This window comes from Silurus meridionalis, chromosome 26 (assembly GCF_014805685.1).
Source record: "Silurus meridionalis isolate SWU-2019-XX chromosome 26, ASM1480568v1, whole genome shotgun sequence".
In the NCBI taxonomy this organism is placed as follows: Eukaryota; Metazoa; Chordata; class Actinopteri; order Siluriformes; family Siluridae; genus Silurus; species Silurus meridionalis.
Window position 1 is genome coordinate 14,982,112 of NC_060909.1, and position 26,762 is coordinate 15,008,873.

At 36.5% G+C, this 26,762-nt stretch overlaps 1 protein-coding gene across 1 annotated transcript in view; it reads left to right on the forward strand.

Annotated features, from left to right (window-relative positions):
* Nucleotides 1–26,762, forward strand: part of LOC124379758 (nischarin-like) — a 143,487-nt gene that overhangs the window by 73,519 nt on the left and 43,206 nt on the right. The gene's annotated exons all lie outside the window — the stretch shown is intronic.

Sequence of the window (26,762 nt, forward strand, 5' to 3'; positions counted from 1 at the left end):
CTTGCACAAAGGGGAGAGAATAGCTCAATGTGTTAAGGCATTGGTTTATCTATCAGCAGGTCCCCACAAGGTTGTAGGTTCAAGCCCCAACACAGACAAGGTAAAAATTTTTTTTTTTTTCTAATAGTTTGTCTACTTTGTGACATTAAACTGTAAATCTATTTGATAATTAAAAGACCTGATTAAAAGATTGCTTTTTTCTTTTTTTTTTGAAAGAATGGTTTTTCCTTCTTTTAATTTGAGTTACATGGTAGTGAAGTATGGAAAAGAAGCCATGTTGGTTCATTAGGCTTATTGATTGCTTGCACAAAGGGGAGAGAATAGCTCAATGTGTTAAGGCATTGGTTTATCTATCAGCAGGTCCCCACAAGGTTGTAGGTTCAAGCTAACACAGACAAGGTAAAAATTATTATATATTTTTTTAAATCTAATAGTTTGTCTACTTTGTGACATTAAACTGTAAATCTATTTGATAATTAAAAAGACCTGATTAAAAGATTGCTTTTTTCCTTTGTTTTTTGTGAAAGAATGGTTTTTCCTTTTTTTTAATTTGAGTTACATGGTAGTGAAGTATGGAAAAGAAGCCATGTTGGTTCATTAGGCTTATTGATTGCTTGCACAAAGGGAGAATAGCTCAATGTGTTAAGGCATTGGTTTATCTATCAGCAGGTCCCCACAAGGTTGTAGGTTCAAGCCCCAACACAGACAAGGTAAAAATTTTTTTTTTTTTTTTTTTTTTTTTTTCTAATAGTTTGTCTACTTTGTGACATTAAACTGTAAATCTATTTGATAATTAAAAAGACCTGATTAAAAGATTGCTTTTTCCTTTGTTTTTTGAAAGAATGGTTTTTCCTTTTTAATTTGAGTTACATGGTAGTGAAGTATGGAAAAAGCCATGTTGGTTCATTAGGCTTATTGATTGCTTGCACAAAGGGAGAATAGCTCAATGTGTTAAGGCATTGGTTTATCTATCAGCAGGTCCCCACAAGGTTGTAGGTTCAAGCTAACACAGACAAGGTAAAAATTATTATTTTTTTTAAATCTAATAGTTTGTCTACTTTGTGACATTAAACTGTAAATCTATTTGATAATTAAAAAGACCTGATTAAAAGATTGCTTTTTTCCTTTGTTTTTTGAAAGAATGGTTTTCCTTCTTTTAATTTGAGTTACATGGTAGTGAAGTATGGAAAAAGCCATGTTGGTTCATTAGGCTTATTGATTGCTTGCACAAAGGGAGAATAGCTCAATGTGTTAAGGCATTGGTTTATCTATCAGCAGGTCCCCACAAGGTTGTAGGTTCAAGCTAACACAGACAAGGTAAAAATTATTATTTTTTTTAAATCTAATAGTTTGTCTACTTTGTGACATTAAACTGTCAATCTATTTGATAATTAAAAAGACCTGATTAAAAGATTGCTTTTTTTCCTTTGTTTTTTGAAAGAATGGTTTTCCTTCTTTTAATTTGAGTTACATGGTAGTGAAGTATGGAAAAAGCCATGTTGGTTCATTAGGCTTATTGATTGCTTGCACAAAGGGAGAATAGCTCAATGTGTTAAGGCATTGGTTTATCTATCAGCAGGTCCCCACAAGGTTGTAGGTTCAAGCTAACACAGACAAGGTAAAAATTATTTTTTTTTTTTATCTAATAGTTTGTCTACTTTGTGACATTAAACTGTAAATCTATTTGATAATTAAAAAGACCTGATTAAAAGATTGCTTTTTTCCTTTTTTTTTTGAAAGAATGGTTTTTCCTTCTTTTAATTTGAGTTACATGGTAGTGAAGTATGGAAAAGAAGCCATGTTGGTTCATTAGGCTTATTGATTGCTTGCACAAAGGGGAGAGAATAGCTCAATGTGTTAAGGCATTGGTTTATCTATCAGCAGGTCCCCACAAGGTTGTAGGTTCAAGCCCCAACACAGACAAGGTAAAAATTATTTTTTTTTAATCTAATAGTTTGTCTACTTTGTGACATTAAACTGTAAATCTATTTGATAATTAAAAAGACCTGATTAAAAGATTGCTTTTTCCTTTGTTTTTTGAAAGAATGGTTTTTCCTTTTTAATTTGAGCATGTGCCATGAGAGAAAACCATTTGCTAAGAAATAGTAAATTTAATTCATATGAAAAGAATAATTCAGGCAGATAAAGTATGTTTGTTTTGTTCAGTTGTATTGTTCATGCATTTCATGTAAAATGTCCGATTAGTAAAATGAAAACTTAACTTGCCAATGGCTTCATTGCACCATAAATTATTCTTTTACAACGCAATGACAGTTCTCTCTCTCTCTCTCTCTCTCTCTCTCTCTCTCTCTCTCTCTCTCTCTCTCTCTCTCTCTCTCTCTCTCTCTCTCTCTCTCTCTCTCTCTCTCTCTCTCTCTCTCTCTCTCTCTCTCTCTCTCTCTCTCTCTCTCTCTCTCTCTCTCTCTCTCTCTCTCTCTCTCTCTCTCTCTCTCTCTCTCTCTCTCTCTCTCTCTCTCTCTCTCTCTCTCTCTCTCTCTCTCTCTCTCTCTCTCTCTCTCTCTCTCTCTCTCTCTCTCTCTCTCTCTCTCTCTCTCTCTCTCTCTCTCTCTCTCTCTCTCTCTCTCTCTCTCTCTCTCTCTCTCTCTCTCTCTCTCTCTCTCTCTCTCTCTCTCTCTCTCTCTCTCTCTCTCTCTCTCTCTCTCTCTCTCTCTCTCTCTCTCTCTCTCTCTCTCTCTCTCTCTCTCTCTCTCTCTCTCTCTCTCTCTCTCTCTCTCTCTCTCTCTCTCTCTCTCTCTCTCTCTCTCTCTCTCTCTCTCTCTCTCTCTCTCTCTCTCTCTCTCTCTCTCTCTCTCTCTCTCTCTCTCTCTCTCTCTCTCTCTCTCTCTCTCTCTCTCTCTCTCTCTCTCTCTCTCTCTCTCTCTCTCTCTCTCTCTCTCTCTCTCTCTCTCTCTCTCTCTCTCTCTCTCTCTCTCTCTCTCTCTCTCTCTCTCTCTCTCTCTCTCTCTCTCTCTCTCTCTCTCTCTCTCTCTCTCTCTCTCTCTCTCTCTCTCTCTCTCTCTCTCTCTCTCTCTCTCTCTCTCTCTCTCTCTCTCTCTCTCTCTCTCTCTCTCTCTCTCTCTCTCTCTCTCTCTCTCTCTCTCTCTCTCTCTCTCTCTCTCTCTCTCTCTCTCTCTCTCTCTCTCTCTCTCTCTCTCTCTCTCTCTCTCTCTCTCTCTCTCTCTCTCTCTCTCTCTCTCTCTCTCTCTCTCTCTCTCTCTCTCTCTCTCTCTCTCTCTCTCTCTCTCTCTCTCTCTCTCTCTCTCTCTCTCTCTCTCTCTCTCTCTCTCTCTCTCTCTCTCTCTCTCTCTCTCTCTCTCTCTCTCTCTCTCTCTCTCTCTCTCTCTCTCTCTCTCTCTCTCTCTCTCTCTCTCTCTCTCTCTCTCTCTCTCTCTCTCTCTCTCTCTCTCTCTCTCTCTCTCTCTCTCTCTCTCTCTCTCTCTCTCTCTCTCTCTCTCTCTCTCTCTCTCTCTCTCTCTCTCTCTCTCTCTCTCTCTCTCTCTCTCTCTCTCTCTCTCTCTCTCTCTCTCTCTCTCTCTCTCTCTCTCTCTCTCTCTCTCTCTCTCTCTCTCTCTCTCTCTCTCTCTCTCTCTCTCTCTCTCTCTCTCTCTCTCTCTCTCTCTCTCTCTCTCTCTCTCTCTCTCTCTCTCTCTCTCTCTCTCTCTCTCTCTCTCTCTCTCTCTCTCTCTCTCTCTCTCTCTCTCTCTCTCTCTCTCTCTCTCTCTCTCTCTCTCTCTCTCTCTCTCTCTCTCTCTCTCTCTCTCTCTCTCTCTCTCTCTCTCTCTCTCTCTCTCTCTCTCTCTCTCTCTCTCTCTCTCTCTCTCTCTCTCTCTCTCTCTCTCTCTCTCTCTCTCTCTCTCTCTCTCTCTCTCTCTCTCTCTCTCTCTCTCTCTCTCTCTCTCTCTCTCTCTCTCTCTCTCTCTCTCTCTCTCTCTCTCTCTCTCTCTCTCTCTCTCTCTCTCTCTCTCTCTCTCTCTCTCTCTCTCTCTCTCTCTCTCTCTCTCTCTCTCTCTCTCTCTCTCTCTCTCTCTCTCTCTCTCTCTCTCTCTCTCTCTCTCTCTCTCTCTCTCTCTCTCTCTCTCTCTCTCTCTCTCTCTCTCTCTCTCTCTCTCTCTCTCTCTCTCTCTCTCTCCGTGTTTATAGTGACAGACTTACGATGCGCAGGCGCGACTCAACCGGGAGCCGACGAGTCCACTGTGTGACGAAAAGGGGAATTATAAAATGCTGTCATAATTAGATTTCCTGTTACTTCTGTATACATTCGTTTATTTTATAGTATAAAAAACTTATTCATGGGGGTGAATGCTATGTTTATATATAGATATGTATGTGTTATTGTAAATATGTACATAACTCTTATACTTACATCATTAATTAGTCAGGTTGGTTTAATCCACAGGGGGGCGTGGCTTGGACTATAAAGGAGAGCTTCACAGTGTCAGTTTATTTAGTTAGTCACTATGCCTCTGTTGTGTCACAGGTGGCTCGCACCAATAGCGTCGTTTGCATGTATATTTTTTGCTCTGTTTATTTCATTCGTTGTCCAATCTTTTATTTGTTACTTTATATATAATTCGGGTGTATTCTTAGCTTGGACTGTTTCACCCATTGAGCACAGTAAGTAAGCAATCACTTTGCATTATAACACTTCAGTAAGAAATGCCATAAATCTTTGGGATCTTTACATTTCTTTTGTCTTTTTTCAGTGTGGGTTCCCCCACTTTTTGCCTGACAATGTGCCTACTTGTTAGGCAGACCAAAGTTGTGGTTGAGAAGGATGTTGTGTGACACTGATCCTACAGAGGAGAGACCAAAGTTAATGTATGTGTACAAGAGCAGTCTAGGCAATATTCATGTGTGATTTAAACAGGCAATGTGTAGTTGCCAACAAGGCTACATCTGTTAGTTTTACTAGATCTTAGTGCTGCATTCGACACTATAGATCATGATCTTCTCCTAGATCGCTTACAAAATTACATTACGGCATTCAGGGACAGGCATTAAGCTGGTTTAAATCCTACCTGTCTGATCGTTACCATTTTGTAGACTTAAATGGAGAGCTATCCAGCTTAATGCAAGTAAATTATGGTGTTCCACAGGGTTCAGTTCTAGGACACCTGCTTTTCACAATATACATGCTTCCCTTTGGAAATATTATTAGAAGGCATAGAATTAGCTTCCACTTTTATGCTGATGATACCCAGCTATATATCTCATCAAAACCAGGTGATGCAGCTCAATTAGCTTGGATAACTGTGTGTGTGAAAGAGTTAAAAGATTGCATGACTTATAACTTTTTATTATTAAATTCTGTTGACAGATTTTGCTCATCTGCCCAAAAAAAACATTACACAGAGGCTCCAGCATTTCAGCCTGCATTTAGACAGATGTTCTGTAACTGCTACTTTAACGGTAAAAGACCTGGGAGTTATTATAGACAGCAACTTGTCTTTTAATAATCATATCAACCATGTTACAAAAACAGGCTTTTTTTTACCTTAGAAATTTTTTCAGCTTTTTTTGCAGATATTAAACATTTGCTTATAAATTCTAATCTGTAAAAATCAAATTTTTTTTTTTTATCTAATAGTTTGTCTACTTTGTGACATTAAACTGTAAATCTATTTGATAATTAAAAAGACCTGATTAAAAGATTGCTTTTTCCTTTGTTTTTTGAAAGAATGGTTTTCCTTCTTTTAATTTGAGTTACATGGTAGTGAAGTATGGAAAAGAAGCCATGTTGGTTCATTAGGCTTATTGATTGCTTGCACAAAGGGGAGAGAATAGCTCAATGTGTTAAGGCATTGGTTTATCTATCAGCAGGTCCCCACAAGGTTGTAGGTTCAAGCCCCAACACAGACAAGGTAAAAATTTTTTTTTTTTAATCTAATAGTTTGTCTACTTTGTGACATTAAACTGTAAATCTATTTGATAATTAAAAAGACCTGATTAAAAGATTGCTTTTTCCTTTGTTTTTGTGAAAGAATGGTTTTCCTTCTTTTAATTTGAGTTACATGGTAGTGAAGTATGGAAAAGAAGCCATGTTGGTTCATTAGGCTTATTGATTGCTTGCACAAAGGGAAGAATAGCTCAATGTGTTAAGGCATTGGTTTATCTATCAGCAGGTCCCCACAAGGTTGTAGGTTCAAGCTAACACAGACAAGGTAAAAATTATTATTTTTTTTAAATCTAATAGTTTGTCTACTTTGTGACATTAAACTGTAAATCTATTTGATAATTAAAAAGACCTGATTAAAAGATTGCTTTTTCCTTTGTTTTTTGAAAGAATGGTTTTTCCTTTTTAATTTGAGTTACATGGTAGTGAAGTATGGAAAAAGCCATGTTGGTTCATTAGGCTTATTGATTGCTTGCACAAAGGGAGAATAGCTCAATGTGTTAAGGCATTGGTTTATCTATCAGCAGGTCCCCACAAGGTTGTAGGTTCAAGCTAACACAGACAAGGTAAAAATTATTATTTTTTTTAAATCTAATAGTTTGTCTACTTTGTGACATTAAACTGTAAATCTATTTGATAATTAAAAAGACCTGATTAAAAGATTGCTTTTTCCTTTGTTTTTGTGAAAGAATGGTTTTCCTTCTTTTAATTTGAGTTACATGGTAGTGAAGTATGGAAAAGAAGCCATGTTGGTTCATTAGGCTTATTGATTGCTTGCACAAAGGGAAGAATAGCTCAATGTGTTAAGGCATTGGTTTATCTATCAGCAGGTCCCCACAAGGTTGTAGGTTCAAGCCCCAACACAGACAAGGTAAAAATTTTTTTTTTTTCCTAATAGTTTGTCTACTTTGTGACATTAAACTGTAAATCTATTTGATAATTAAAAGACCTGATTAAAAGATTGCTTTTTCCTTTGTTTTTTGAAAGAATGGTTTTCCTTCTTTTAATTTGAGTTACATGGTAGTGAAGTATGGAAAAAGCCATGTTGGTTCATTAGGCTTATTGATTGCTTGCACAAAGGGAGAATAGCTCAATGTGTTAAGGCATTGGTTTATCTATCAGCAGGTCCCCACAAGGTTGTAGGTTCAAGCCCCAACACAGACAAGGTAAAAAATGTTTTTTTTTTTTTTTTCTAATAGTTTGTCTACTTTGTGACATTAAACTGTAAATCTATTTGATAATTAAAAGACCTGATTAAAAGATTGCTTTTTCCTTTGTTTTTGTGAAAGAATGGTTTTCCTTCTTTTAATTTGAGTTACATGGTAGTGAAGTATGGAAAAAGCCATGTTGGTTCATTAGGCTTATTGATTGCTTGCACAAAGGGGAGAGAATAGCTCAATGTGTTAAGGCATTGGTTTATCTATCAGCAGGTCCCCACAAGGTTGTAGGTTCAAGGGCTAACACAGACAAGGTAAAAATTATTATATATTTTTTTTTTAATCTAATAGTTTGTCTACTTTGTGACATTAAACTGTAAATCTATTTGATAATTAAAAAGACCTGATTAAAAGATTGCTTTTTTCCTTTGTTTTTTGTGAAAGAATGGTTTTCCTTCTTTTAATTTGAGTTACATGGTAGTGAAGTATGGAAAAAGCCATGTTGGTTCATTAGGCTTATTGATTGCTTGCACAAAGGGAAGAATAGCTCAATGTGTTAAGGCATTGGTTTATCTATCAGCAGGTCCCCACAAGGTTGTAGGTTCAAGCTAACACAGACAAGGTAAAAATTTTTTTTTTTTATCTAATAGTTTGTCTACTTTGTGACATTAAACTGTAAATCTATTTGATAATTAAAAAGACCTGATTAAAAGATTGCTTTTTTCCTTTGTTTTTGTGAAAGAATGGTTTTCCTTCTTTTAATTTGAGTTACATGGTAGTGAAGTATGGAAAAAGCCATGTTGGTTCATTAGGCTTATTGATTGCTTGCACAAAGGGAGAATAGCTCAATGTGTTAAGGCATTGGTTTATCTATCAGCAGGTCCCCACAAGGTTGTAGGTTCAAGCTAACACAGACAAGGTAAAAATTTTTTTTTTTTTCTAATAGTTTGTCTACTTTGTGACATTAAACTGTAAATCTATTTGATAATTAAAAGACCTGATTAAAAGATTGCTTTTTCCTTTGTTTTTGTGAAAGAATGGTTTTCCTTCTTTTAATTTGAGTTACATGGTAGTGAAGTATGGAAAAAGCCATGTTGGTTCATTAGGCTTATTGATTGCTTGCACAAAGGGAAGAATAGCTCAATGTGTTAAGGCATTGGTTTATCTATCAGCAGGTCCCCACAAGGTTGTAGGTTCAAGCTAACACAGACAAGGTAAAAATTATTATATATTTTTTTAAATCTAATAGTTTGTCTACTTTGTGACATTAAACTGTAAATCTATTTGATAATTAAAAGACCTGATTAAAAGATTGCTTTTTCCTTTGTTTTTGTGAAAGAATGGTTTTTCCTTTTTAATTTGAGTTACATGGTAGTGAAGTATGGAAAAGAAGCCATGTTGGTTCATTAGGCTTATTGATTGCTTGCACAAAGGGAGAATAGCTCAATGTGTTAAGGCATTGGTTTATCTATCAGCAGGTCCCCACAAGGTTGTAGGTTCAAGCTAACACAGACAAGGTAAAAATTTTTTTTTTTTTCTAATAGTTTGTCTACTTTGTGACATTAAACTGTAAATCTATTTGATAATTAAAAGACCTGATTAAAAGATTGCTTTTTCCTTTGTTTTTGTGAAAGAATGGTTTTCCTTCTTTTAATTTGAGTTACATGGTAGTGAAGTATGGAAAAGAAGCCATGTTGGTTCATTAGGCTTATTGATTGCTTGCACAAAGGGAAGAATAGCTCAATGTGTTAAGGCATTGGTTTATCTATCAGCAGGTCCCCACAAGGTTGTAGGTTCAAGCTAACACAGACAAGGTAAAAATTATTATATATTTTTTTAAATCTAATAGTTTGTCTACTTTGTGACATTAAACTGTAAATCTATTTGATAATTAAAAAGACCTGATTAAAAGATTGCTTTTTCCTTTGTTTTTTGTGAAAGAATGGTTTTTCCTTTTTTTAATTTGAGTTACATGGTAGTGAAGTATGGAAAAGAAGCCATGTTGGTTCATTAGGCTTATTGATTGCTTGCACAAAGGGGAGAGAATAGCTCAATGTGTTAAGGCATTGGTTTATCTATCAGCAGGTCCCCACAAGGTTGTAGGTTCAAGCCCAAACACAGACAAGGTAATTTTTATTTTTTTTTTTTTTTAAATCTAATAGTTTGTCTACTTTGTGACATTAAACTGTAAATCTATTTGATAATTAAAAAGACCTGATTAAAAGATTGCTTTTTCCTTTGTTTTTTGTGAAAGAATGGTTTTTCCTTTTTTTAATTTGAGTTACATGGTAGTGAAGTATGGAAAAGAAGCCATGTTGGTTCATTAGGCTTATTGATTGCTTGCACAAAGGGAGAATAGCTCAATGTGTTAAGGCATTGGTTTATCTATCAGCAGGTCCCCACAAGGTTGTAGGTTCAAGCTAACACAGACAAGGTAAAAATTTTTTTTTTTTTCTAATAGTTTGTCTACTTTGTGACATTAAACTGTAAATCTATTTGATAATTAAAAGACCTGATTAAAAGATTGCTTTTTCCTTTGTTTTTGTGAAAGAATGGTTTTCCTTCTTTTAATTTGAGTTACATGGTAGTGAAGTATGGAAAAGAAGCCATGTTGGTTCATTAGGCTTATTGATTGCTTGCACAAAGGGGAGAGAATAGCTCAATGTGTTAAGGCATTGGTTTATCTATCAGCAGGTCCCCACAAGGTTGTAGGTTCAAGCCCCAACACAGACAAGGTAAAAATTTTTTTTTTTATCTAATAGTTTGTCTACTTTGTGACATTAAACTGTAAATCTATTTGATAATTAAAAAGACCTGATTAAAAGATTGCTTTTTTCCTTTGTTTTTTGAAAGAATGGTTTTTCCTCATTTTAATTTGAGTTACATGGTAAAGTATGGAAAAGAAGCCATGTTGGTTCATTAGGCTTATTGATTGCTTGCACAAAGGGGAGAGAATAGCTCAATGTGTTAAGGCATTGGTTTATCTATCAGCAGGTCCCCACAAGGTTGTAGGTTCAAGCCCCAACACAGACAAGGTAAAAAATTATTATATATTTTTTTTTTAAATCTAATAGTTTGTCTACTTTGTGACATTAAACTGTAAATCTATTTGATAATTAAAAAGACCTGATTAAAAGATTGCTTTTTTCCTTTGTTTTTTGTGAAAGAATGTTTTTCCTTCTTTTAATTTGAGTTACATGGTAGTGAAGTATGGAAAAGAAGCCATGTTGGTTCATTAGGCTTATTGATTGCTTGCACAAAGGGGAGAGAATAGCTCAATGTGTTAAGGCATTGGTTTATCTATCAGCAGGTCCCCACAAGGTTGTAGGTTCAAGCCCCAACACAGACAAGGTAAAAATTTTTTTTTTTTTCTAATAGTTTGTCTACTTTGTGACATTAAACTGTAAATCTATTTGATAATTAAAAAGACCTGATTAAAAGATTGCTTTTTTCCTTTGTTTTTTGTGAAAGAATGTTTTTCCTTCTTTTAATTTGAGTTACATGGTAGTGAAGTATGGAAAAGAAGCCATGTTGGTTCATTAGGCTTATTGATTGCTTGCACAACAAGGAGAGAATAGCTCAATGTGTTAAGGCATTGGTTTATCTATCAGCAGGTCCCCACAAGGTTGTAGGTTCAAGCTAACACAGACAAGGTAAAAATTATTATATATTTTTTTAAATCTAATAGTTTGTCTACTTTGTGACATTAAACTGTAAATCTATTTGATAATTAAAAAGACCTGATTAAAAGATTGCTTTTTTCCTTTGTTTTTTGAAAGAATGGTTTTCCTTCTTTTAATTTGAGTTACATGGTAGTGAAGTATGGAAAAGAAGCCATGTTGGTTCATTAGGCTTATTGATTGCTTGCACAAAGGGAGAATAGCTCAATGTGTTAAGGCATTGGTTTATCTATCAGCAGGTCCCCCAAAAGTAAAGAAATCCTGACAATTCTGCATATCGAGTGAGTGAATGAATTATATCGGTAGGAGAATGATGCGGATGGAGCCACCAGGAAGGAGGAAACGATGAAGGCCAAGGAGGTACGGATGTGGTGAGTGAAGACATGCAGGTAGTTGATTTGAAAGCGGCAGATGTAGAGAAATGTCTTTAAAAAGGTTATTTTAAACATAACACACACACACACACACACACACACACACACACACACACACACACACACACACACACACACACACACACACACACACACACACACACACACACACACACACACACACACACACACACACACACACACACACACACACACACACACACACACACACACACACACACACACACACACACACACACACACACACACACACACACACACACACACACACACACACACACACACACACACACACACACACACACACACACACACACACACACACACACACACACACACACACACACACACACACACACACACACACACACACACACACACACACACACACACACACACACACACACACACACACACACACACACACACACACACACACACACACACACACACACACACACACACACACACACACACACACACACACACACACACACACACACACACACACACACACACACACACACACACACACACACACACACACACACACACACACACACACACACACACACACACACACACACACACACACACACACACACACACACACACACACACACACACACACACACACACACACACACACACACACACACACACACACACACACACACACACACACACACACACACACACACACACACACACACACACACACACACACACACACACACACACACACACACACACACACACACACACACACACACACACACACACACACACACACACACACACACACACACACACACACACACACACACACACACACACACACACACACACACACACACACACACACACACACACACACACACACACACACACACACACACACACACACACACACACACACACACACACACACACACACACACACACACACACACACACACACACACACACACACACACACACACACACACACACACACACACACACACACACACACACACACACACACACACACACACACACACACACACACACACACACACACACACACACACACACACACACACACACACACACACACACACACACACACACACACACACACACACACACACACACACACACACACACACACACACACACACACACACACACACACACACACACACACACACACACACACACACACACACACACACACACACACACACACACACACACACACACACACACACACACACACACACACACACACACACACACACACACACACACACACACACACACACACACACACACACACACACACACACACACACACACACACACACACACACACACACACACACACACACACACACACACACACACACACACACACACACACACACACACACACACACACACACACACACACACACACACACACACACACACACACACACACACACACACACACACACACACACACACACACACACACACACACACACACACACACACACACACACACACACACACACACACACACACACACACACACACACACACACACACACACACACACACACACACACACACACACACACACACACACACACACACACACACACACACACACACACACACACACACACACACACACACACACACACACACACACACACACACACACACACACACACACACACACACACACACACACACACACACACACACACACACACACACACACACACACACACACACACACACACACACACACACACACACACACACACACACACACACACACACACACACACACACACACACACACACACACACACACACACACACACACACACACACACACACACACACACACACACACACACACACACACACACACACACACACACACACACACACACACACACACACACACACATAAAATACGTGTTCACCACTACCATTTCCATCCTTTTAGCAAAATCTACCATCATCTGCCCTTCCACATTCCTCTCCTTTAGGCCATACCTACCCATAACCTCCTCATCAACTCTTTTTCCTTTCACCTCCATGTCCATTAAAGTCTTCACCAATCGTTCTTTCCTAAGTACACCATCTACCACTTCATCTAATTTACTCCAGAATTTTTCCTTCTCCTCCATCTCACAGCTGACTTGTGGAGCATAGGCACTGATGACATTTATCATCATCCCTTCAACTTCCAGCTTCACGATCATCACCCTATCAGAAACTGTCTTCACCTCCACTACACTCTTACTGTACTCTTCCTTCAGAATTACCCCTACACCATTTCTCTTTCCATCCACACCATGATAGAACAGTTTAAACCCACATCCAATGTTCCTGGTCTTACTCCCTTTCCACTTGGTCTCCTGAACACACAACATATCTACCTTTTTCCTCTCCATCATATCAGCTACCTCTCTCCCTTTACCAGTCATAGTACCAACATTTAAAGTACCAACCCAATCCTCTACTCTCCTACACTGCTCCTTTTCCTGCTGTCTCTGTAGACGTCTTCCTCCTCTCCTTCTCCTCCTTTGGCCAACATTAGCCCAATTTCCACCGGTATTCTGTTGGCTAACGATACCTGTGGCGGTCGTTGGTAACCCGGGCCTCGACCGATCCAGTATGAAATTCTTGATCGTGACCCGCATATTCGATTTGGCACATGTTTTACGCTGGATGCCCTTCCTAACGCAATCCTCCCCATTTATCCGGGCTTTGGACCGGCACTAAGAGTGCACTGGCTTGTGCCTCCCTAATGGCTGGGTTAACATGGGCATAGACAAATATGGATGCTTAATGCAAATTTATGTTCATTACTAGTAAAACCATACTCAACATAGAGCATGAAGACAAAATATTTTTGTAAATGTTTTAAAGTAATACTACTGTATAGTAAACATATAGTATACTACTGTAGTAAACAGTATGTTCACGCGAACGCTGCATGTACGAGGAAAACACGCCGAAAAAGGACAAATATCTGCATATTTATCTATAAATATGCGGAGCTCCTATTATATCTAGCTCCTATTGTTTAATGCAGTGAAAAGAAAAGTCGAGTAGTTGAGCGCGAGTTGTTTGCATGTTGTTAGCGTGATGCTCAATGTTCACAATGCAAGTTATTGCTCTTAATGCAAGTTAAATAAAAAAAAAAAAAATTTAGCTCCTCCTGTTTAGTATTTATAACTCATGTTACACACAATAAAAGCTTCCACTGTACGTAAATTATCAGGACAAATCTGAACTTTTGCTGTGTTTCCTCATGGATGGTTTTAATTGGCGGATTTTAGTCCTTGATTTGCAACTTAGCACATTTACATTTACATTTGCGGCATTTATTAGATGCCCTTATCCAGAGCGACGTACAGAAGTGCTTTAAATCTCTAGTAATGAATAAATCTACACTGGTACGCAAGATTACAAACTTAATATAAATATAACTCGAATTCTACAAACTTGGAAAGTGCTAATTTAGGTATTTAAGGAAGAGGTAGGTCTTCAGTCGTCGCTTGAATATAATCAGGGACTCTGCTGTACAGACATCTAGGGGAAGTTTATTCCACCACCTCGGTGCCAGAACAGAGAAGAGCCTTGAAGTGGACATTCGGTGCAACCCAGATGAGGATGGGTTCCCTCTTGAGTCTGGTTCCTCTCAAGGTTTCTTTCTTATGCCATCTCGGGGAGTTTTTCATTGCCACAGTTGCTCATCAGGGACAAACATACTTACAAAGAACATATTTATGTTTAATCACCACATTATCTGTGTAAAGCTGCTTTGAGACAATGTTCATTGTTAAAAGCGCTATACAAATAAAAATGAATTGAATTGAATTGAATTGAATTGAATTGAATTGAATTGAATTGAATTGAATTGAATTGAATTGAATTGAATTGAATTGAATTGAATTGAATTGAATTGAATTGAATTGAATTGAATTGAATTGAATTGAATTGAATTGAATTGAATTGAATTGAATTGAATTGAATTGAATTGAATTGAATTGAATTGAATTGAATTGAATTGAATTGAATTGAATTGAATTGAATTGAATTGAATTGAATTGAATTGAATTGAATTGAATTGAATTGAATTGAATTGAATTGAATTGAATTGAATTGAATTGAATTGAATTGAATTGAATTGAATTGAATTGAATTGAATTGAATTGAATTGAATTGAATTGAATTGAATTGAATTGAATTGAATTGAATTGAATTGAATTGAATTGAATTGAATTGAATTGAATTGAATTGAATTGAATTGAATTGAATTGAATTGAATTGAATTGAATTGAATTGAATTGAATTGAATTGAATTGAATTGAATTGAATTGAATTGAATTGAATTGAATTGAATTGAATTGAATTGAATTGAATTGAATTGAATTGAATTGAATTGAATTGAATTGAATTGAATTGAATTGAATTGAATTGAATTGAATTGAATTGAATTGAATTGAATTGAATTGAATTGAATTGAATTGAATTGAATTGAATTGAATTGAATTGAATTGAATTGAATTGAATTGAATTGAATTGAATTGAATTGAATTGAATTGAATTGAATTGAATTGAATTGAATTGAATTGAATTGAATTGAATTGAATTGAATTGAATTGAATTGAATTGAATTGAATTGAATTGAATTGAATTGAATTGAATTGAATTGAATTGAATTGAATTGAATTGAATTGAATTGAATTGAATTGAATTGAATTGAATTGAATTGAATTGAATTGAATTGAATTGAATTGAATTGAATTGAATTGAATTGAATTGAATTGAATTGAATTGAATTGAATTGAATTGAATTGAATTGAATTGAATTGAATTGAATTGAATTGAATTGAATTGAATTGAATTGAATTGAATTGAATTGAATTGAATTGAATTGAATTGAATTGAATTGAATTGAATTGAATTGAATTGAATTGAATTGAATTGAATTGAATTGAATTGAATTGAATTGAATTGAATTGAATTGAATTGAATTGAATTGAATTGAATTGAATTGAATTGAATTGAATTGAATTGAATTGAATTGAATTGAATTGAATTGAATTGAATTGAATTGAATTGAATTGAATTGAATTGAATTGAATTGAATTGAATTGAATTGAATTGAATTGAATTGAATTGAATTGAATTGAATTGAATTGAATTGAATTGAATTGAATTGAATTGAATTGAATTGAATTGAATTGAATTGAATTGAATTGAATTGAATTGAATTGAATTGAATTGAATTGAATTGAATTGAATTGAATTGAATTGAATTGAATTGAATTGAATTGAATTGAATTGAATTGAATTGAATTGAATTGAATTGAATTGAATTGAATTGAATTGAATTGAATTGAATTGAATTGAATTGAATTCACTGAGGTGCTGGTCCATTTTGGCCTTGTAGGCAAGCATCAGTGTTTTAAATCTGATATGTGCAGCTACTGGAAGCCAGTGAAGGGAGCGCAGCAGTGGGGTGGTGTGGGAGAACTTGGGCTGATTGAACACAAGCCGTGCAGCTGCGTTTTGGATCATTTGCGGTGGACGAATAGCGTTCAGGGGAAGACCTGCCAGCAGAGAGTTGCACTAGTCAAGTCTTGAAATGACAAGAGACTAAACAAGCACCTGGGCAGCCTGTATGGACAGAAATGGTCGAATCCTTCGGATGTTATAGAGAAGAAATCGACAAGAACGAGCAACATTAGCGACATGTGGAAAGAAAGACAGTTCATTGTCCATAGTTACCCCAAGGTTACGAGCAGTGGCTAAAGGGGAGAGCAGAGAGTTATGAAGTGTTATTTGAAGATCTTGAGCACATCAATAAAACAAATGTTTAGTGATGAAAAATTATTTTCCACTGGAGATTTTTACATTTTTTTATATCTATTAGTATTAAGATCGGCATCACACTGGTTCTCTAAACACATTTCTATGTTTTCTGTTCAGTGTTTATAGGATCTTTATGATGTGAGTATGTCAGGTACACAGAAAGTCTTTGTCTGTTTTTTTACCCAATCAGGAACAGTTTTAGCTCTGTTTTTTTTCCAGTGTGTGTATATACAGTGAGGAAAATAAGTATTTAAACACCCTGCTATTTTTGCAAGTTCTCCAAGAAATCATGGAGAAATCATGGAGGGGTCTGAAATTGTCATCGTAGGTGCATGTCCACTGTGAGAGACATAATCTAAAAAAAAAAAGAAATCCAGAAATCACAATATATGATTTTTCAACTATTTATTTGTATGATACAGCTGCAAATAAGTAGAGATGAGCTGGATACTCGGCTGAAACGAGTATCCGGTACGGATAAAGCACTTCTGCCGAGTACGAGTATTATATGAGTAATCCGAGTCAATATCTGTGCTCGGATTGAATGAAAATCATCATTGGGTATCTGATTGTGTCAGCGTTCTGTGATAGGCTCGTCACAGCGCCCCTCCCCTACACACATACAGATCACGCCCTGCTCACTCACAGTCACACACACAACAGCTCTCTGTCTCTCCCTCAGTCACTCGGGTTCACGGCTCTTTTCCAGTGCTTGCTTGGTAGAATGCGACTCGCATTGCGTCTCTGCCTGTCGGAGATTTTTTTTCTTTTTTAAACCTTCAGCTGTCTCTAACCAGTAACCAGACACGTTTTTGCTGTATTTCATAAAAAAATAAAGGTAGTAAGCTAGTGTTATAAATATTACAAATTAATTAAGCTACATACACACTAGGGATAAGTGAATACAGCATTATCTGTATCTGTTAACCATGTGAATTATCTGTATCTGTATCGTGATCAAAACCATTGATCTGAAACTCAATCCTGATGCTGTCCTGTAAATATTTTTCTAATCAGCAATAAATATAACAATTTCTGATCAACCCATATCAATTGCATGCTTAAAATAACATACCAGTTAAAGCCCCGCCCATTTTAAGACAACCCGCCCACTTCGGGTTAGGCCCCACCACTCCAAATACAGATACAGATACGGATAATTCATATGGTTAACAGATACAGATACAGATAATGCTGTACTCGCTCATCCCTACAATTAAGTATTTGAACACCTGTCTATCAGCTAGAATTCTGACCCTCAAAGACCTGTTAGTCTGCCTTTAAAATGTCCACCTCCACTACATTTATTATCCTAAATTAGATGAACCTGTTTGAGGTCGTTAGCTGCATAAAGACACCTGTCCACCCCATACAATCAGTAAGAATCCAACTACTAACATGGCCAAGACCAAAGAGCTGTCCAAAGACACTAGAGAAAAAATTGTACACCTTCACAAGGCTGGAAAGGGCTACGGGGAAATTGCCAAGCAGCTTGGTGAAAAAAGGTCCACTGTTGGAGCAATTATTAGAAAATGGAAGAAGCTAAACATGACTGTCAATCTCCCTCGGACTGGGGCTCCATGCAAGATCTCACCTTGTGGGGTCTCTAAGGAAGGTGAGAAATCAGCCCAGAACTACACGGGAGGAGCTGGTCAATGACCTGAAAAGAGCTGGGACCACCGTTTCCAAGGTTACTGTTGGTAATACACTAAGACGTCATGGTTTGAAATCATGCATGGCACGGAAGGTTCCCCTGCTTAAACCAGCACATGTCCAGGCATGTCTTAAGTTTGCCAATGACCATTTGGATGATCCAGAGGAGTCATGAGAGAAAGTCATGTGGTCAGATGAGACCAAAATAGAACTTTTGGGTCATAATTCCACTAAACGTGTTTGGAGAAAGAAGAACGATGAGTACCATCCCAAGAACACCATCCCTACTGTGAAGCATGGCCAGAAGCACACAGCCAGGATAACCAATGAGTGGCTCTGTAAGAAGCATATCAAGGTTCTGTTGTGGCCTAGCTAGTCTCCAGACCTAAACCCAATAGAGAATCTTTGAAAGGAAGCTCAAACTCTGTGTTTCTCAGCGACAGGCCAGAAACCTGACTGATCTAGAGAAGATCTGTGTGGAGGAGTGAGCCAAAATCCCTCCTGCAGTGTGTGCAAACCTGGTGAAAAACTACAGGAAACGTTTGACCTCTGTAATTGCAAACAAAGGCTACTGTACCAAATATTAACATTGACTTTCTCAGGTGTTCAAATACTTATTTGCAGCTGTATCATACAAATAAATAGTTTAAAAATCATATATTGTGATTTCTGGATTGTTTTTTTAGATTATGTCTCTCACAGTGGACATGCACCTCGATGACAATTTCAGACCCTCCATGATTTCTAAGTGGGAGAACTTGCAAAATAGCAGGGTGTTCAAATACTTATTTTCCTCACTGTATACTTGTCTGTTAACTGCATTAAACTGAAGAAGAACATATGCACCATTCTGTGTGCTGTGATTCTTCCCTGATCAGAAAAGACACCATGGGCATCGTAGATCGTATGGAAAACCTCTCCAACAATTTATTTTTTGTTAGGGCATAATAAAAATCTATTAAACATTATTTAATGAAATAATTTTTTTTGTCTTTATCTGAGAACAAATAAAGCTGATCTGCTTCAGGCACTTGGGGACGGCTGGAGGAACGGGCTTTGTGAGGTCTTTCTTCCATGATTGTAAAGCGTTCAGAGCGACTTTGGGGTTGCTGGGTGCCAAATCATGAGTGGCATAAACCACTGCGAGCTGCACCTCCCACGGCAAATCTGCACACAAAATCCATCATAACATTAGGACTTGCTGAAGCACTTTCCTGTTGATAGAGAACTAAAAATCAGAGAATAAAGATAAAGATTGATAAAGGACTTGTTTAATTGATCCTTTAATGATACCATTTTGTCCCTGAACTCAGTTATGCTTTTCACCAGATCCTCCACTGATGCTGCCACGTTCTCCTTAAGGCCATTTTGGCCAAGTCGCCCTGATTGAGATGGACAAAGAAGATGCGTGAAAAACAGAAGAATCCAGAAATAATGTGAGATAATGCTCTAAAACAGGATTTACAGGAAACTTACCAAGTAGCCTGAATATTGCTGCTACAGAGACGTTTCTGAACTGTGTTTCCTCTGTTTGTGTTTGTTTCAGCCACGTGTTCAAGATGAGCCAAACACTTTTTCTGATAAATAAAACATTGGACATATTAAGTGTTTTTGTGGCAGTAATAGAATACCATCAATTGTAAGTTTATGCAACAAGAATGGAAAATTTGCAGTATTTGGGACAAACACTGTCTCATATGAGTCTCACATTTGCCGGTTTGCAATTTATTAAATGTTCAAAAAACTAGAAAGATGAGAATTAAACACGTTGAAGCAGTTTCACATTCAGTACCGTATAACATGGGAGACGGTCCAAATCCAGCCCAGTTGTGCACAGAGAAGGTCCAGGCTGAAGACGTAGTCCCAGGCAGCAGGACAGAGATCATCACCATACCAACTGCTCTTCTGGAAAGTCAGACTTTTGTCTTTCAGAAGAGCCTTCAGTGTGCTGGTGATGGCTCTGTAGGGGTCTCCAGGAGGCTCCTGGCAGAAAATACATCATTTATTTAAAACCCACACTAATACTCACACTAATAAAAAAAGAGTAAAATAGTGATGTCCTGTAACACTTTCAGCTTGAATTCATTATGAAATAAATTAAATATTTATTGATATTCTTAATAAAAATGAAGAAATGTGTGCTGCATTAATTGCTCATTAATAAAATTAGTGCTGTTAAAATGAATTTGGGTTATCGTGTTTTTATTTTTTTTTTTTTTTTTTTTTTTTTTTTAATCTAATAGTTTGTCTACTTTGTGACATTAAACTGTAAATCTATTTGATAATTAAAAAGACCTGATTAAAAGATTGCTTTTTTCCTTTGTTTTTTGTGAAAGAATGGTTTTCCTTCTTTTAATTTGAGTTACATGGTAGTGAAGTATGGAAAAGAAGCCATGTTGGTTCATTAGGCTTATTGATTGCTTGTACAAAAAGAGAATAGCTCAATGTGTTAAGGCATTGGTTTATCTATCAGCAGGTCCCCACAAGGTTGTAGGTTCAAGCCCCAACACAGACAAGGTAAAAATTATTTTTTTTTTAAATCTAATAGTTTGTCTACTTTGTGACATTAAACTGTAAATCTATTTGATAATTAAAAAGACCTGATTAAAAGATTGCTTTTTTCCTTTGTTTTTTGTGAAAGAATGGTTTTTCCTTCTTTTAATTTGAGTTACATGGTAGTGAAGTATGGAAAAGAAGCCATGTTGGTTCATTAGGCTTATTGATTGCTTGCACAAAGGGGAGAGAATAGCTCAATGTGTTAAGGCATTGGTTTATCTATCAGCAGGTCCCCACAAGGTTGTAGGTTCAAGCCCCAACACAGACAAGGTAAAAATTATTATTATTTTTTTTTTTTTTAATCTAATAGTTTGTCTACTTTGTGACATTAAACTGTAAATCTATTTGATAATTAAAAAGACCTGATTAAAAGATTGCTTTTTTTCCTTTGTTTTTTGTGAAAGAATGGTTTTCCTTCTTTTAATTTGAGTTACATGGTAGTGAAGTATGGAAAAGAAGCCATGTTGGTTCATTAGGCTTATTGATTGCTTGCACAAAGGGGAGAGAATAGCTCAATGTGTTAAGGCATTGGTTTATCTATCAGCAGGTCCCCACAAGGTTGTAGGTTCAAGCCCCAACACAGACAAGGTAAAAATTATTTTTTTTTTAAATCTAATAGTTTGTCTACTTTGTGACATTAAACTGTAAATCTATTTGATAATTAAAAAGACCTGATTAAAAGATTGCTTTTTTTCCTTTGTTTTTTGTGAAAGAATGGTTTTCCTTCTTTTAATTTGAGTTACATGGTAGTGAAGTATGGAAAAGAAGCCATGTTGGTTCATTAGGCTTATTGATTGCTTGCACAAAGGGGAAAGAATAGCTCAATGTGTTAAGGCATTGGTTTATCTATCAGCAGGTCCCCACAAGGTTGTAGGTTCAAGCCCCAACACAGACAAGGTAAAAAATTATTATATATTTTTTTAAATCTAATAGTTTGTCTACTTTGTGACATTAAACTGTAAATCTATTTGATAATTAAAAAGACCTGATTAAAAGATTGCTTTTTTCCTTTGTTTTTTGTGAAAGAATGGTTTTTCCTTCTTTTAATTTGAGTTACATGGTAGTGAAGTATGGAAAAGAAGCCATGTTGGTTCATTAGGCTTATTGATTGCTTGCACAAAGGGGAGAGAATAGCTCAATGTGTTAAGGCATTGGTTTATCTATCAGCAGGTCCCCACAAGGTTGTAGGTTCAAGCCCCAACACAGACAAGGTAAAAATTATTATATATTTTTTTAAATCTAATAGTTTGTCTACTTTGTGACATTAAACTGTAAATCTATTTGATAATTAAAAAGACCTGATTAAAAGATTGCTTTTTCCTTTGTTTTTGTGAAAGAATGGTTTTCCTTCTTTTAATTTGAGTTACATGGTAGTGAAGTATGGAAAAGAAGCCATGTTGGTTCATTAGGCTTATTGATTGCTTGCACAAAGGGGAGAGAATAGCTCAATGTGTTAAGGCATTGGTTTATCTATCAGCAGGTCCCCACAAGGTTGTAGGTTCAAGCCCCAACACAGACAAGGTAAAAAATGATTATTATTTTTTTTTTAAATCTAATAGTTTGTCTACTTTGTGACATTAAACTGTAAATCTATTTGATAATTAAAAAGACCTGATTAAAAGATTGCTATTTTCCTTTGTTTTTGTGAAAGAATGGTTTTCCTTCTTTTAATTTGAGTTACATGGTAGTGAAGTATGGAAAAGAAGCCATGTTGGTTCATTAGGCTTATTGATTGCTTGCACAAAGGGAGAATAGCTCAATGTGTTAAGTCATTGGTTTATCTATCAGCAGGTCCCCACAAGGTTGTAGGTTCAAGCCCCAACAAAGACAAGGTAAAAAGTTATCATATATTTTTTTTAAATCTAATAGTTTGTCTACTTTGTGACATTAAACTGTAAATCTATTTGATAATTAAAAAGACCTGATTAAAAGATTGCTTTTTCCTTTGTTTTTGTGAAAGAATGGTTTTCCTTCTTTTAATTTGAGTTACATGGTAGTGAAGTATGGAAAAGAAGCCATGTTGGTTCATTAGGCTTATTGATTGCTTGCACAAAGGGAGAATAGCTCAATGTGTTAAGGCATTGGTTTATCTATCAGCAGGTCCCCACAAGGTTGTAGGTTCAAGCCCCAACACAGACAAGGTAAAAAATGTTTTTTTTTTAAATCTAATAGTTTGTCTACTTTGTGACATTAAACTGTAAATCTATTTGATAATTAAAAGACCTGATTAAAAGATTGCTTTTTCCTTTGTTTTTGTGAAAGAATGGTTTTCCTTCTTTTAATTTGAGTTACATGGTAGTGAAGTATGGAAAAGAAGCCATGTTGGTTCATTAGGCTTATTGATTGCTTGCACAAAGGGAAGAATAGCTCAATGTGTTAAGGCATTGGTTTATCTATCAGCAGGTCCCCACAAGGTTGTAGGTTCAAGCCCCAACACAGACAAGGTAAAAATTATTATTTTTTTTTTAAATCTAATAGTTTGTCTACTTTGTGACATTAAACTGTAAATCTATTTGATAATTAAAAGACCTGATTAAAAGATTGCTTTTTCCTTTGTTTTTGTGAAAGAATGGTTTTCCTTCTTTTAATTTGAGTTACATGGTAGTGAAGTATGGAAAAGAAGCCATGTTGGTTCATTAGGCTTATTGATTGCTTGCACAAAGGGAAGAATAGCTCAATGTGTTAAGGCATTGGTTTATCTATCAGCAGGTCCCCACAAGGTTGTAGGTTCAAGCCCCAACACAGACAAGGTAAAAATTATTTTTTTTTTAAATCTAATAGTTTGTCTACTTTGTGACATTAAACTGTAAATCTATTTGATAATTAAAACATTGGACATATTAAGTGTTTTTGTGGCAGTAATAGAATACCATCAATTGTAAGTTTATGCAACAAGAATGGAAAATTTGCAGTATTTGGGACAAACACTGTCTCATATGAGTCTCACATTTGCCGGTTTGCAATTTATTAAATGTTCAAAAAACTAGAAAGATGAGAATTAAACACGTTGAAGCAGTTTCACATTCAGTACCGTATAACATGGGAGACGGTCCAAATCCAGCCCAGTTGTGCACAGAGAAGGTCCAGGCTGAAGACGTAGTCCCAGGCAGCAGGACAGAGATCATCACCATACCAACTGCTCTTCTGGAAAGTCAGACTTTTGTCTTTCAGAAGAGCCTTCAGTGTGCTGGTGATGGCTCTGTAGGGGTCTCCAGGAGGCTCCTGGCAGAAAATACATCATTTATTTAAAACCCACACTAATACTCACACTAATAAAAAAGAGTAAAATAGTGATGTCCTGTAACACTTTCAGCTTGAATTCTTTAAGAAAAAAATGTAATATTAATTGATTTAATTCAACATGAATTTATAATGAATTTGCTCCATAGATGACGTGGACATTGGAAATGAAAAGTAGATTAAGAATGCAGTAAAACACATGAAAAGTTCAGTTGAAAAATAATGTTTAATGACTGTTCTGATAACTGTTGTGATGAGAATCAGCTACTTACTGTATCCCAGTGCAGAAACTTGCTGAGCAAATAATACATCTTTCCGTATGCCTTCATTTTGCACACGATGTGAATGGCTCTGCATAAAGGGCTGTTACAGGAGAAAACACTTGGCCATGCTGTCACCATGACCATTATCAGTTTTGGGGCTTGAGAAAAGTCTGCAAAGGAAACAAAATGATACCACAGATTTAAAATACACTGTATAGGAAGAAATACAAAACCAAAACAGATCACAATTGGCTTCTTTAAATCACTTTTTTTTGTAAATATATAATGAAATGTCAATAAAATCTCACCTTCTTTGAGAAATCTGTAGGCGAGGGCATGTGCTTTATGAGAGTCTCCTCTCTTTTGACACAAACCCACATAAACCCTACAGAGAGACTGCAGGAGTTCATGTCCCATAGACTCTTTCTCCGCCTTGATCTTCTCCAAAACCGCTTTCAGAAACGTCTCTGCCAACGACTAAATGAGATGAAAAAAAAAAATCAACCAACATCCGACTAAATCAAACATGTATTCAAGTCATGTATTTAATACAAATATTAGGGAGTTAAGACTTGACTGTAGATTAGGTTTAGGAAAACTACTAGACTTTGCATAAACCAAAACCTGGAGTAAACATTTTACATGATAAATCATATCTACTGTTCAATTTCAGAACATCAGGACCAGTGAATTATGGATTGACTTTTAAAATGAGAAAACTCAAATCCACAGCTAAAGAATTGAATGCACACTAAATAAAACAGAAGATAATAACTGACCTCGTTCACACAAAACTTGGAAATGACAGATTTTTCTTCATCTGTCAGTGAAGGAAGTTCACATTTCCCTTTCAGTAGTGCATCAATCCAGTTTGGAGATAAAAGATCATCACAGGAATCCTGCAGTGTTTTTAATGCACTACTGATGAGGGATTGTTTTGTGTGTTCAGCATCAAGTCGAGGCTTTTTAGCAGCACTGGGTGGTGGCATGTCTGATGCAGCTCTCTTTGTTCTAATATGAACAAAATGTCATCAAATCACATGACACAGACAATTCTACAGTATAGATAATACACTGGGAATGTGATATTACAGGAAAATAATCAGTATAAATAAAGTAAAACCAGTAATAGAAACTTACTTGTTTGTGTTGGTGTCCTGCATCTTCAAAATGTTTGTATATAAAGTATATTTTTATGAAATATTTCAAAAAGTATCCACAAGCAGTCTTAAATGTCCTGTCGCCAGAAAAAGAGATTGTTTGTGTACTGGTTTCCATGGAAACGGGGCCGGTTTTGTGACGTGTACCTCTTTTTTGGTCTCTATTGATTGGGTGCGTAGTGGAAAATTGATGCACCAATCAGAGACGCGGACGCTACCAGAGAGGCGGAGCTTCTAGGATCAACGGGTCATCGTTGTAAAAGTGATGGGAAGATCGGATCATTTTAGTGACTCGGTTCTTTGAATCTCATTCATGAATATTAGCGAATCTTTTTTGAGTCATTTAGTTCATCTACATAACCTACAGAGATTTTGCGATGCTTTGTTCACGCGCGTCCAGTAGAAAATGAACGAATCACTCTTTGAGACGAATCGTTCTTCTGAGTCACATTAAAGACTCGTTCAGAATCAAGGAATCGTTCATAACCGACTCATCACTACTCTGCATCATCAGTAATGAGCTCCGGGAGAAACTCCGTGTTCCAGGTGGAGGATGAAGACCCTCTGCCGGGATGGAGCGACTGTAAGACCCCTGTAACGGTGACTTTCTAGTCTTTATGGGTTTTATTCTCTTTGCAACACCGAGTCCCACACTTTGAGAACCACTGAGCTAGGCTAACTAGCCGGCTAACTAATCTTAGCTTCAATAGGTTTCATCCTCAGGTTAATTATTCTACATTTAGTGAGTTATAAATAAATTATAAATATCTTAATAAAGAATAATAGAATGTATTCGTCTTTGGGTCAATTTGTGTCAAATATTCTAAGAAACTAGTAAACACAAAAACAGCGCTAGCAAACCCGGCTAGCATGAGGCTAATGAAGAAACAAGCA